At 51.8% G+C, this 11801-nt stretch overlaps 1 long non-coding RNA gene across 1 annotated transcript; it reads right to left on the bottom strand.

The window, feature by feature from the left end:
- Positions 1 to 417: 417 nt before the first annotated feature.
- LOC132382827 (uncharacterized) lies at positions 418 to 10252 on the bottom strand. Its single transcript, XR_009508465.1, has 3 exons — positions 10113 to 10252; positions 3901 to 3942; positions 418 to 1208 (listed from the first exon to the last, which is right to left on the bottom strand). It is a non-coding gene; the product is annotated as an uncharacterized LOC132382827 (long non-coding RNA).
- Positions 10253 to 11801: the final 1549 nt, after the last annotated feature.

The following is an 11801-nucleotide window of genomic DNA, read 5'->3' as shown; positions in this document are numbered from 1 at the left end:
AACTGAGCTAGCTTTTCGTATAAAACGACTATGACTCCTTTGTCCTTTAAGCTTTCTTTGTTTACCATTTATTCTTTCCATAGCATAATTTAATGAAGTGGCCATATTCACACGTTTTAGTTATTCTTGACCTTCCGAAGAAACTCTGAATCACCAGATCCAACAGGGTCAAATGCGTGACCTCGTTGACCTCTGCCCCAGAGTTTTAGCCAATTGCATTCCTTCACTAACCTCTGGTAGTTTCGGTCACATCCCAAGTGGCCCTCCCTGCACGGTCTCGTGGGATCTCGTTCCCTCTCCTGTGCAGTACGTGAATGATTCAGTCAGCACTAGACCAGCCAGGGAGCCGACCGAAGCCTCCATGTCTAATCCTGGAAGCTTCTCTGATGCAGGAAACAGCCCCAGTTGAAATGTTTACAAATTCAGGTCTTTATTCACATTACATTTTACAGTCAACCTGATCATAATGTCGTACCGTGACGGCAGCACCGGGAAATCAGACAAATTAGCCACTCTGAACCTGCTCTCTGCAGTCTCCAATCGCCATTGTCAATACCTCCGGCTCTTTGTCATCCATCCCATGTCCCAGTGATCCATATTATCCCACTGGTACAAGGGTTGGGAGAGCAAGAACCAGGGTCAAGGGTCATCACCTTGGATACTCCAGGTGCTCTTTTCCCATTGGACGGTGCAGGCTCAGGGCATCACACAGGAGGAGACTGTTCAACCAGTTGGGTTAATGCCATCACAGTAGCCTTTCTTCCGGCTTCCTTTCCCCTTTCCCAGTCCTGATGAAAGGTCTCGACCCAAAACCTCTTTATTCTTTATTCCTCTCCATAGACCTGCAGAGTTCCTCCAGCATCTTGTGTGTGCTGCTCTGGATTTCGTGAGTTCGGGATATTCCATCTCCTTTTCCCCTTCATTCTCGTGCACCTTACCCACAGTCACAGAGAGTCCAACACCAGGAAACCCATGCAGTCACAGGGAGAACGTGCAAACTCCACACGGACAGCAGCCAAGGTTGGGATTGAACTTGAGTTGTGAGGCAGTGGCATTGTCAACAGTTGTGAGGTTTTGATGAGTGAAACGGCCGCAGAGACTGTGAGACAAGTTCACTGCACTGGAGTGACTGACGGGAGAGGTCACTGGGCTGGAGGATGATTCTGCCTGGTCCCTTCACCGACAGAGTGCCGTGGGCTGCACCTTCCCTGACGAGAGACAGGACCCCATCAGTTTATCACACGTATGCTCATCACCCTTTGAAATGCATTGCTGCGTTACCAACCAACAGAACCTAAGGGCGTGCCGGGAGCCCCCCGAGGGTTGCCACACAGACTGAGCCCATCAGGTGTGGCAGAACAGAGTACAAAATGAAACACAGCAAGCAGTTGTACAATGTCTACCCCTTATCACCCCCAGGGTGACCCTCAGCCAGAGAGGTTCAACAGGACCCTGTTGGATATGCTCGGGACGCTGGAGATTGGGCAGAAAAATAAGTGGAGTCGTCATTTTGGACATTTGGTCCACTGTTACAATTGTACTCGCAATGATGCTACAGGGTACTCTCCTTATTATCTGATGTTCGGGCGGGAAGCGAGGTTGCCCATTGACTTGTGTTTTGGGGCTGAGGTGGGTGAATTACCCGGGATCGAGTTGGCCGAGGCGGCGGCTACCAAACAAAATCAGAGGAAGAAGAGGAGATATGATCAAAAGGTGAAGTTTGCCCATTTATTACCGGGCGACCGGGTCCTTTTACGGAATTTGGGACTCCCTGGTAAGCACAAGTTGGCAGATCGATGGGCGGCCAGCCCCCATGTAATAGAGAGCCAGATGCCGAACCTGCCAGTTTACCGGGTGAAACCTAAGGATGGAAAAGGGCCTATCAAGGTACTCCATCGGAATCACCTGCTGCCCCTGGGTCAAGCGGTGTGGGTGGACAAGGAGCCAGAGTGGGAGGTTGCGCCTAGTACCAGAACTCTGCGAGGGCGCAGAGCGAGGGAAGAGGCCGCTGCTGAAGAGCGGGAACGGGTCCTTAACCCGGGAATGGATACCGATTCGGAAGATGACGGCTCAGATGAGTGGCCCCTGCTCCCGTTCGCTGGCGCTCCAGTACCAGAAGAGGAGGCTCCTGGCCCTTCCCTACTGAGTTGGGAGAGAGGAGGGATGGTGTTGATGGTCAGATGGAGAAGCAGCCAGCGATGGGGGGAGAACCCGAATGCGAGCCAGAGGGTTCTCAGGTGAGGGGGGAGCCCCGTGAGGGAGGGAGTGAGGATCTGACAGGTAGACCTGGGGTGTCCGAGGCAGAGGGTTCGCAGGTGAAGAGGGAACCCAGTGAGACAGAAGGGTCGGCAGAAGGGGTACGCAGATCTCAGAAGAGTAGGCGCCCCCCCCCCCCCCACCCCAGAGCGGCTGACATATGTGGTGCCAGGAGCACCGAGTGTGATTTCTACTGCTCTGGGTAGTTATGTCGCTGCTTTCTGCACCTGGGTTGGGTTTTGTGTGTTGCATTTCCCCTAGACATATACCAGCCTCTTGGGTAAGTGTTACACAGTAAAACAAAGACAACAGACAATCCCCTTCACCCCCCACACACCCACACGTACAGACTCTTCTCCAGCTCCAGTACAGGTCTCCAGTCTCTGGGCCTTTGCAAGCTGAGCAACCAGCAGCTCTGGATGCAGACAAATATACCAGGCGTGGCATGTTATAACCATAATTCAGTTTCAGCATCACCCAAAACTCTGCCCGTGGCTTCAGGCCCAGGACAAACACATCCACTCGAATGTTCCCTCTGAGGGAAACTCCACAAGGAAATCAACACAGGGAGCAGAAACTCGGAAAACCAGTCTTTCCCAATCCCACCAGAGAGTCCCTGGGATTAACAATACACCCTGCTGAGGAACACTGTAAATACTGACACACTCCCCAAGACCCTGTAAATACTGACACTGACACTCTCCCAGGGACCCTGTAAATACCGACTCACACTCCCTGGGACCCTGTAAATACAGACACACTCCCCGGGACCCTGTAAATACAGACACACTCCCCGGGACCCTGTAAATACCGACACACTCCCCGGGACCCTGTAAATACCGACACACTCCCCGGGACCCTGTAAATACTGACACTGACACTCTCACAGGGACCCTGTAAATACCGACTCACACTCCCTGGGACCCTGTAAATACTGACACATACTCCCCGGGACCCTGTAAATACTGACACACTCCCCGGGACCCTGTAAATACTGACACACCCTCCCTGGGACCCTGTAAATACCGACACACTCCCCAGGACCCTGTAAATACTGACACACTCCCCGGGACCCTGTAAATACCGACACACTCCCCGGGACCCTGTAAATACCGACACACTCCCCGGGACCCTGTAAATACCGACACACTCCCCGGGACCCTGTAAATACCGACACACTCCCCGGGACCCCCTGTGAATACCGACACACTCCCCGGGACCCTGTAAATACAGACACACTCCCCGGGACCCTGTAAATACCGACACACTCCCCGGGACCCTGTAAATACTGACAGCTTCCCTAGAAGATCCTGACATTCAAAATACTGGAGGAACTCAACAGGTCAGGCAGAATCTATGGAGTTGAATGAAGATGTGGCTTGATGAAGGGTTTCAGCCCAAAACATCAACTGTTTATTCCTGTTTATTAGATGCTGCCTGACCGCTGAGTTCCTGCAGCATTTTGTGTGTGATGCTCGGGATTTCCAGCATCTGCAGAATCTCCTGTGTGTCTGCATGATCCCGCTGCAGAAACTTTGCTGCTTAATGTGGAGCTGCTCTGCCCCCTGGTGGCCTTTGCATGCAATTGCCCCCCGCTGCCCTCTAGTGGTGTTAGCTTGGTACCTCAGCTTTAGCATTGCTCACCTGGGACATCGTGTGGCGGCTCTTCGGTACTGCAGCGTCCATCTGTGAGACATGAAAGACATTGAAAGGTTGGGAAAGGGTCTCAGCCTTAAACGTCAACTTTTCTTTTTTCCACAGATGCTGCCTGGCCTGCTGAGTTCCTCCGGCATCTTGTGTGTTTTGCTTGAATGTGACTGCACTCTCTTTCTCCCTGAGTGTTTGTTCTCTGCACTCCCTTCTTCTCCATGGTCAACAATGTCTGTATAAATCTTACATGTCTCCCAGAATCTATGTCACAGGAGCAATTTAGAGTGGGCAATTACCCCATCAATCTACCAGCCCCTGGGAGGTAGAAGGACGTGGTGCAGAGCACTGATGTGGTCACCAGGAGAACATGTAAATTCCACAGAGACAGGACTGAATGCTTGTCTCTGGAGCTAGCCTTACTATCTGTATCGCTGTGTTTGTGACTGCATGCTAACGACAGCCACCCAGGCCCTGCTCTCTTCTCGCTGCTGCCATCAGGAAGAAGGTACAGGAGCCTCAGGACTCACACACCAGGTTCAGGAACAGTTATTACCCCTGAACCAAAGGGGATAACTTCACTCACTCCGTCACTGAACTGTTCCCACAACCTATGGACTCACTTTCAATGACTTTTCATCTCATGTTCTCGATATTTATTGCTTATTTTTTACTATTAGTATTTCTTTATTTTCTCTTTCTTTTGTGTTTGCACATTGCTTGTTTGTCTGTCCCGTGGGTACAGTTTGACTGTGAATGCCCGCAAGAAAATGAATCTCAGGGCTGTTTGTGGTGACATATATGCACATTTGTACTTTGATAATTAATTTACTTTGAACTTTGATTAATTCCTTAGGGTGTTATGCAAAAGAAGTAAGTTTCTCTTCTTCTCTACCAGGACAACTCACTCTCTCCTTTGTCTGTCTAGATAGAACGACTCAGAAGAGGCTATTCAGCCCATTGGTCCATACTGGCTCTCAGCAGAGCCTTTCCATCATTCCCAGTCTCCCTCCCCGTTTCCCTCACACAATTCCATCCATCCCATTCCTTCTTCTGAATGCCCTGGCAAAAGTATTTACTAAACTTAGTGATTGGGGTTTTGCTGGTTGTCAAAATTCCCTCATCATGAAGGCCAACAAACTATCTGCCTTCTTCATTGCCTCTATCGCCATCTTGGTACTTTCATCAACGAGCAAGATCGCACTCTCCCTTCCCTTGTCGCTCTGTTTAAAAAGAGAGTTGGAGGCGCACGGCAGAGAGGTGCACAGGGGATTGGACAGACAGAAGCCAATGGGCCAAACAGCCTTCTCCCCCATTGGTACAGGTGAGAGATGAAACAAATCAAAAGCCAGGCTGGGACTGCAGAGACTGCTCACCGTCCCGCCGATATTTTTACCTACAAAGATCACACAGCTGGTTTGATTAAAGAGATCCTGAGCCGATGGAGAAGTTACAGACACGTGCAGAGCTCACAGGAACCATCGAGTGGAACGGGGGCGAGAGGTACCAGAAGTGATAAGGTCGAGAATTTCCTGACCTCAAAAAAGAAAAAGGAGCCCAGAGACAGAGAGAAACCGATGATTATTCTGAAGAGAAAATAAACAAGCGGATGTGCACAGTGTGCAAGGCTCACACTGACGAAAACACACACACACACTGACTGGCACACACAAACACACACTGACAGACACACACACTCACACACACACACACTCACACACACACACACACACAGACACACAGACACACACACACACACACACACACTGACAGACACACACACACACACACACACACACACACTGACTGGCACACACAAACACACACTGACAGACACACACACTCACACACTGACACACACACACACACACACACACTGACACAAACACACACACACACACTCACACACACACACACTGACACACACACACACACACACACACTGACACACACACACACACACACACACACACACTGACAGACACACACACACACACACACACACACACACTGACTGGCACACACAAACACACACTGACAGACACACACACTCACACACTGACACACACACACACACACACACACTGACACAAACACACACACACACTCACACACACACACACTGACACACACACACACACACACACACTGACACACACACACACACACACACACACACACACTGACAGACACACACACTCACACACTGACACACACTCACACACACACACACTGACACACACACACACACACACACACTGACACACACACACACACACACACACACTGACACACACACAGACACACACACACACACACACACACACACACACACACACAGACACACACACACACACTCTCACACACACACACACACACACACACACACACACACACACACACACACACACACTCTCACACACACACACACACACAGACACACACTGACACACAGACACACACTGACACACAGACACACACACACACACACACACACTGACACACACACAGACACACACACACACACACACACACACACACACACAGACACACACAGACACACACACACACACACACACACACTGACACACACACAGACACACACACACACACACACACACACACACACACACACAGACACACACACACACACTCTCACACACACACACACACACAGACACACACACACACACTCTCACACACACACACACTCTCACACACACACACACACACACACACACACACACACACACACACACACACACACACTCACACACACACACACACACCCAGCTGCCTGCTTTGAACAGATCTCCGGGTAGTCACGGCCTGTGGCTCGCCAGTTTAATAAGAATAACTTTCTTTGCCTCGGTTGATTGGGGAGCAACTCTTGCAAAGGGTTTGTGAAGGGACCCACCCAACTGTTTCAAACTGACATAACAGAGTCACATCCCAGGACATTTCAAATGACTTCACAGCCAATGAAAGCTTGAATGTTGTATACACAGCAAGCTCCCACAAACAATGCTGTTCTAATGACCTATGACGGTGATGACCTTTCAGGGGTAGATATTGCCCAGGGCAGCGGGGAATCTCAATGCCTCAAATAATGTGGCACAGCAAAGTTTGCCCCTCCACACCTCACTGGAGTGGGGCTCAAACTCACATCCAGCCCAGGAGCAGCTGGAACACCCTTTACCCTGAGACAGCCCATCCCAGCACTGCAATTCCTTCACGTATCTCATCTATGGAGTGGAAACAGAGAAACTGGTCACCTCAGCCACTCCCCCCACCCCCGACAGCCGCTCAGTCACCAGGCCCCTCCACACTAGGCTGCCACTGCATTCGACCAGGGCCAGTCTCACCTCCAAGGCAGGTCTGCTCTCGATTAAAAGCGAAAACAGAGGCTCAGCAGGTCGGGCAGCATCTGTGGGGGGAGGCCCACCTGGAGCAGCTCCAACATCCCGTGCCAAACCACCTTGGCTATTCCTGTGTCCGCGCAGGCCGAGTCTCGCCAACGTTTTCTATGGTTATTGCATCACCTGGATTTCCGCACACTGTGTCTCACTGCTCCTTTCACAACCCCCGGCTTCCTGCCCCCCCAAACCTGCCGAAGGTTCATCACTAACGAGGCAGAGCCTTCTCCTCTCCCTCCCGACTTCCGTCTCCTGCCCCCCCAAACCTGCCGAAGGTTCATCACTAACGAGGCAGAGCCTTCTCCTCTCCCTCCCGACTTCCGTCTCCTGCCCCACCCAAAGCCTCCCACATTGTCCCGACACACCCCTCTCCTGTACTCTTGCTCGGACAGAAAGACAGGGTGACAGATACATTGGACCCTCACATGGAGGCATCTCACTGTTCCTTCGAGCAGAGAACAGTACAGAGATTTGTCCACCATGTTACTCTAACCTACTCCACTTTCAATCTAACCCTTCCCTCCCACACTGTCTCCATTTTCCTTCATCCATATCCCTATCTGTCTCTTAAATACCCCCAATGCCTCCCCCACCACCCCTGGCAGGGCATTCCATGCACCCACCAACATCTGTGTATAATAAACTACCTCTGACACCCCACACATCACCTTAAACTGATGCCCCCTGGTATTAGTCATTCCTGCCCTGGGAAAAAATCTCTGGCTGTCTACTCTATGCCTTCTTAATCATCTTGTACCAACTCGTCTCTCAGCCTCCTTCACTCGAGAAAAGCCCTCACTCGCTCAACCTTTCCTCATTGGACATGCTCTCTAATCCAGTCAGCGTCCTGGTAAATCCCCTCTGCACCCTCTCTAATCCAGTCAGCGTCCTGGTAAATCCCCTCTGCACCCTCTCTAATCCAGTCAGCGTCCTGGTGAATCTCCTCTGCACCCTCTCTAATCCAAACAGCATCCTGGTGAATCTCCTCTGCACCCTCTCTAATCCAGGCAGCGTCCTGGTGAATCCCCTCTGCACCCTCTCTAATCCAGGCAGCATCCTGATAAATCTCCTCTGCACCCTCTCTAATCCAAACAGCATCCTGATGAATCTCCTCTGCACCCTCTCTAATCCAGGCAGCATCCTGATAAATCTCCTCTGCACCCTCTCTAATCCAGTCAGCATCCTGGTAAATCTCCTCTGCACCCTCTCTAATCCAGGCAGTATCCTGGTAGATCTCCTCTGCACCCTCTCTAATCCAGACAGCATCCTGGTGAATCTCCTCTGCACCCTCTCTAATCCAGGCAGCATCCTGGTAAATCTCCTCTGTACCCTCTCTAATCCAGGCAGCATCCTGGTGAATCCCCTCTGCACCCTCTCTAATCCAGGTAGCATCCTGGTAAATCTCCTCTGTACCCTCTCTAATCCAGGCAGCATCCTGGTGAATCCCCTCTGCACCCTCTCTAATCCAGGCAGCATCCTGGTAAATCTCCTCTGCACCCTCTCTAATCCAGACAGCATCCTGGTAAATCTCCTCTGCACCCTCTCTAATCCAGGCAGCATCCTGGGGAATCTCCTCTGCACCCTCTCTAATCCAGGCAGCATTCTGGTGAATCTCCTCTGCACCCTCTCTAATCCAGGCAGCATCCTGGTGAATCCCCTCTGCACCCTCTCTAATCCAGACAGCATCCTGGTGAATCCCCTCTGCACCCTCTCTAATCCAGGCAGCATCCTGGTAAATCTCCTCTGCACCCTCCCTAATCCAGGCAGTATCCTGGTGAATCTCCTCTGCACCCTCTCTAATCCAGTCAGCATCCTGGTAAATCTCTCTGTACCCTCTCTAATCCGGGCAGCATCCTGGTAAATCTCCTCTGCACCCTCTCTAATCCAGGCAGCATCCTGGTAAATCTCCTCTGCACCCTCTCTAATCCAGGCAGCATCCTGGTAAATCTCCTCTGCACCCTCTCTAATCCAGACAGCATCCTGGTAAATCTCCTCTGCACCCTCTCTAATCCAGACAGCATCCTGGTGAATCTCCTCTGCACCCTCTCTAATCCAGGCAGCATCCTGGTAACTCTCCTCTGCACCCTCTCTAATCCAGGCAGCATCCTGGTAAATCTCCTCTGCACCCTCTCTAATCCAGACAGCATCCTGGTAAATCTCCTCTGCACCCTCTCTAATCCAGGCAGCATCCTGGTAAATCTCCTCTGCACCCTCTCTAATCCAGACAGCATCCTGGTAAATCTCCTCTGCACCCTCTCTAATCCAGGCAGCATCCTGGTAAATCTCCTCTGCACCCTCTCTAATCCAGGCAGCATCCTGGTGAATCTCCTCTGCACCCTCTCTAATCCAGACAGCATCCTGGTAAATCTCCTCTGCACCCTCTCTAATCCAGGCAGCATCTTGGTAAATCTCCTCTGCACCCTCTCTAATCCAGACAGCATCCTTCCAAACCCAGGCGACCAGAAATCAACAGGGCGGCTGGGTCAGTGAGAACACAAAGGCCGCCCACCCGCGAAGCCTGCTCCCGGGGTATAACTCAGCTGAAGCCGGATTCAGCCAAGGGGCAAGTGAGTTTACCCTCTCGGAAAGATCAGAGAACAACCAGTGAAACAGAGCCGATCTTCTTCAGCGGGATTGTGCATCCAGCCAAGTCCAAATCCCGAGGACCAACTGGTGTTGGTGGATGTCCCCGCCACCCCCAGCGCCTACACCCCACCGTCTAATCAGTGACGGGCTCTTCTCCACCCCCACTCTCCCTGCCACCCATCCCTCAGACACTACACCTTGGCTTACCAGCGCCTCTGATCCGGAGGGATGCGCCGGACCAGACATGAAAACGGACACAATAGGAAATGCGAGGGCGACATCGGCCCGAATCAGAAGCCGACTGAGATCTAGGGACCGTCTACAAGTTTCCTGCGATTAGAAAGGCGTGTGGGAGGGAGGGCTGGTCCAGCCTGCCGTATCGGTATTGGTTTAGTATTGGCCCATGTGGAGCGAAAAGCTGGTCTTGTGTGCACTGAGCGAGAATAAAGCAAAGCAAGCACGGTAAAGAGCAGCCGCCGGGTACATAATGAAGTCCCAGATGATAACAAGGTGGATTGTCCAGCTCCCCGTACGGACTGGGACAGAAGCTGCGGCCGCTGGGGAAGGAGGAACTCAGCTGGTCCGGCGGCCTCCCCATTCCCGTTCCGACATGTCAGGTTGGAGGAACAACACCTTATATTCCGTCTGGGTCGCCTCCAACCTCATGGCATGATTTCTCCTTCCAGTAATCTCACCCTCCTTACCCCATCTCTCTTTCCCCACTCTGGTTCCCCCTCACTTGCCCACCACCTCCTTCCCTTGCTCCAATGGTCCACTCTCCTCTCCTATCAGATTTCTTCTTCTCCAGCCCCTCAATTCTTCCACCTATCACTTCCAAGCTTCTTACCCCCCCCCCCACCTTGCCCACCTGCCCCCTTCCCTGGTCTCACCTGTCACTAACCAGGCTGTACTCCTCCCTGTCCTCCCCTCCTGGCTTCCTCCCTCTTCCTTTCCTGTCCTGATGAGGGTTCTCAGCCAGAAGCCTTGACTGTTACTTCTCCTCCATAGATGCTGCCTGACCTTTTGAGTTCCTCCGGCATTTTGCTCATATCGCTGACCCTCCTGACTTCCAGATGGCAGACAGGCGTTGGGGTGCCAGGGTGGCAAATACATGGGCAACACAATGGCGGGTGCAGTGGGTAGATCTGCTCCCTCCCAGTTGCAGTGACCCGGGCTCGATCCTCAACTCTGCCCGGGTGAGAATGGGATCAATGTCAGAGTGGGTAACTGATCGATGGGCCGAATGGCCTGCTTAAGGGCTGCGTAGTTACTAATTACACGGAGAGTGGTGGGTGCCAGGCCTGGTGGCAGAGGCTGACATGAGAGTGGAGTTTGAGGACTGTGAGGACGGAATCAGAATCACCGACGTACATTGTAAAACATGTGCCAGCTCCACAGTGCCACACTTAAAAATACTGTAAGCTCACGTAATAAATAATTAACTCACCGTCCGGTACACGTGGCATTTAGGGCAGCAGTGAAGGCCCTCCATCTTGGACGGTGTTCATCGTTTCAGTAGCTGCCAGTCACACAAATCCCAGGCACTCCGATGCGGAAAGGTTCTTCATTCCTGTTTCCAAAACAATTCTGCGCGACCAGTCAGGGTTGTTAGCCCTGAGTGAACCCCCGAAGCTGGAGGATGACTGGACCACTCTCTGTCTGACCTCCGCCCTTTGACCTGTTTTGGCATTGGTGACTCCATAAGCCCAGAGGTCTCCGGGTCAGTGAGGAACGAAAGCCTCCAAGCCCAACAACAAGCTTGTGGTCTTCTGGGGGAAATGAATGAAGGAAGAAATAGATAGATGGATGGATAGAGAGATAGAGAAATAGATGGATAAATAGAGAGAGATAGATGGATAGGTAGAGAGAGAGATAGAGATAGATAAATAGAGAGAT

The sequence above is a fragment of the Hypanus sabinus genome, chromosome 29 (assembly GCF_030144855.1).
Source record: "Hypanus sabinus isolate sHypSab1 chromosome 29, sHypSab1.hap1, whole genome shotgun sequence".
In the NCBI taxonomy this organism is placed as follows: domain Eukaryota; kingdom Metazoa; phylum Chordata; class Chondrichthyes; order Myliobatiformes; family Dasyatidae; genus Hypanus; species Hypanus sabinus.
Note: the sequence above shows the minus strand (reverse complement) of the source record. Positions and strands in the feature narration are given on the sequence as shown.